Genomic DNA, 3,183 nt, shown 5'->3' with positions numbered 1-3,183 from the left:
TGAGGTCCTACAAAAGGCCAGAGGAGTACAGGTACTCAGGGAGGCTGCACAGTCCTGGGCCTATATTGATCACCACATCCTGCTTGGAGCCACGCTTGGAGCCGTGCACCAGCCAGATGTTGGCACGGTTGCCCAACTCATAGAAGCGTTCTTGAATCCAGAAGATACTACCACCTGGAGACTTGTGGGCATACCACTCGAGCGCCAACATGCTGGGCAGCGGTGCAGCCAGGCGGATGCCTTTCAGAATTTGCCCACTCATCTAGTATAACTAGTTCTGATGGCTGGGAATAAAGGAAGAGGAGGATGTGCTGCTTATACCTTTAATATTGAGGCTGTTGGATTTAGCAAAGGTGAAAAGTTACCTTATGTAGTGTTGAAACCACCCCCACTATTTCCTGATGCAGATTATAAATCGGTGGCACTGAAAACAGAAAATGAAGAGTATATACTGGCTTTGAAACAGGAGTTGAGAGAAACAATGAAAAGAATGCCTTATTTTATTGAAACACCTGAAGAATGACAAGATATTGAAAGGTATAGTAAAAGATACATGAAGGTATATAAGGAAGAATAGATACCAGATTGGAGAAGACTTCCAAGAGAGATGATGTCAAGAAATAAATGTAAAAACACAGGCCCAAAACCCAAAAAGGCAAAAGACGCAGGCAAAGGCACTTCACTCACTAATACTTCAGATGTGTTGAAAAAAATTGAGGAATTGGAAAAGAAAGGTGATGGTGAAAAATCAGATGAGGAAAATGAAGAGAAAGAAGGAAACAAAGAGAAAAGTAAAGGTGATGATGATGACGATGATGCTGTAGACGAGGAGGAATATGACGAAGACGAGCAAGAAGAGGAAAATGACTACATTAATTCATACTTTGAAGATGGAGATGATTTTGGCACGGACAGTGATGACAACATGGATGAAGCAACCTATTAAGCATGAAATTTTTCAAAAAATATTTTTATGATGCAGCTTTTGAACATTTGGACAGATTTGTTTTGTATTGTTTTCCGATAAGAAATAAGTATTTTTGTTTCTGGTTTTATTTTTTTGGACAAATATTTGTTACCAAAATATGCAAAACCACTTTGAGTTTACATACTAGTTACCTTACATATTAGTCCCTGACATATTCTAAACACCTCTGCCATCTCTCTTATGTACTCTTGTGGATTTTTTTGTATTATTTGAATATGAATGTGTGTAAAGAATTTTTGCTCTCTTAATCTATGGATACGTACTTGAAGAAATCTTGATTAAGTGCTGATCTTTTGTAAAACTGTTGCTAGTCATAATGGATTTCTATAACCTGAAAGTTGATATAATACAGCACATGGGGTACTTTTAAAACAAAGAAACTTGGAAATAATTTTATTTTTTACTTTTACACGGTATGTTCTAGACTACTGCATTATGACTACATAAACCAACCTGAGCTCTTACAAGTACAGAATTGTGAAATAGAGGTTTTGTGATGGAAAACATACACACAGGGAAAAATACCAAACTGAGCAATATAAATTTCACAGCTCACATCTTAGCCAGTATAAATAAATTTTCACGTGGGGTGAATATTATAAATACTTGAATTTGGGACAAACTTAATACTGTATGATATATAAATTAATTATCCCACTGTAATAACTTTGACATCTTCAAATAGTTGGGCTTATGAAAAATTTGACTAAGATTTTAATTTTAAACTTTATGTAAGTGTGAAATAAGTTCTGGTCATATAAATATCACTGTAGAATGCATGTGTGTGAACTCTGTGAACTGTGGTGGCCTTTTATGTTTCAGAGTACTCAAGCTATACAATTATTTATATAAAAATACAAAATGAACTCAGGTCATTTTGAAATTAAGATTAATTTTTTTGTTGTTTAAAGCTAGCTCCCCTAACTATATATTTTTGGGAAAAAAAAATACCTAAAAATCTCAGCCTACAAAGACTTTCAAAAATGCCAAAAATTTTCAAGGAAATTCATATTATGTATTTCAAAAATGATTTCTCAATGTTATCTACCAAAAGAAATAATTTAATTTTTCCACTTTGGGAAGATATCATTATCCTCTAATGTGAGAATCAGATCCCTAGATTCTATTTCTACCCGTACTATTAAACTCAACCTTGAGCCTGAAAAAAATTTTAAAAAAAGAACCCAGAAATAAATTAATGTATTTACAGTCAATAGATTTTTGACAATGACATCAAGAACATACATTGGGGAAAAGACAGTCTCTACAATAAATGTTGCTAAGAAAGTTAGATACTTGTATGCAGAAGAATGAAACTAGACCCCTATCTCTCACCATATACAAACACCAACTGAAAATGGTGTTAAAGACTTGAATCTGAAGACCTGAAACTACAAAACTACTAGAAAGAAACATGGGGAAATGCTTCCTGACATTAGTCTGGGCAAAGATTTTTTTTTTTTTTTTTTTTTTTTTTTTTTTTTTGAGACGGAGTCTGGCTCTGTAGCCCGGGCTGGAGTGCAGTGGCCGGATCTCAGCTCACTGCAAGCTCCGCCTCCCGGGTTTGCGCCATTCTCCTGCCTCAGCCTCCTGAGTAGCTGGGACTACAGGCGCCCGCCACCTCGCCCGGCTAGTTTTTTGTATTTTTAGTAGAGATGGGGTTTCACCGTGTTAGCCAGGATGGTCTCGATCTCCTGACCTCGTGATCCGCCCGTCTCGGCCTCCCAAAGTGCTGGGATTACAGGCTTGAGCCACCGCGCCCGGCCTGGGCAAAGATTTTTTTTAAATAAGATCTCAAAAACACAACAACAAAAGCAAAAATAGAAAAATGGGATTCTAGGATTCTATCAAACTAAAAAGCTTCTGCACAGCAAAGGAAACAATCAACAGAGTAAAGTGACAACCTGTAGAAGGGTAGAAAATATTTGAAACTGTGCATCCAACAAGAGATTAATAAGCAGGACATATGGAACTCAAACAACTCAACAGCAAAAAAGCAAATAATCAGATTTTTTAATGAGCACATGAGCTGGTGGTTGTGTGCCTGCAGTCCCAGCTACTTGGGAGGCTGAGGCAGATAGTTCTTTGGGCCCAGGAGTTCAAGTCCAGCCTGGGCAACAAAGCAAGACTCCCTATTCAAAAAAATAAAAGGGCAAATGATCTAACAGACATTTCTCAAAAGAAGAAAAACAAAT

At 36.9% G+C, this 3,183-nt stretch overlaps 1 pseudogene; it reads left to right on the top strand.

Moving 5' to 3' along the window:
- The first annotated feature begins 280 nt into the window (after positions 1 to 280).
- LOC106994497 (DNA-directed RNA polymerase III subunit RPC7 pseudogene) lies at positions 281 to 946 on the top strand (annotated as a pseudogene).
- Positions 947 to 3,183: the final 2,237 nt, after the last annotated feature.

The sequence above is a fragment of the Macaca mulatta genome, chromosome 18, assembly GCF_049350105.2.
Source record: "Macaca mulatta isolate MMU2019108-1 chromosome 18, T2T-MMU8v2.0, whole genome shotgun sequence".
In the NCBI taxonomy this organism is placed as follows: Eukaryota; Metazoa; Chordata; class Mammalia; order Primates; family Cercopithecidae; genus Macaca; species Macaca mulatta.
This window is presented reverse-complemented; position numbering and strand designations above follow the sequence as displayed.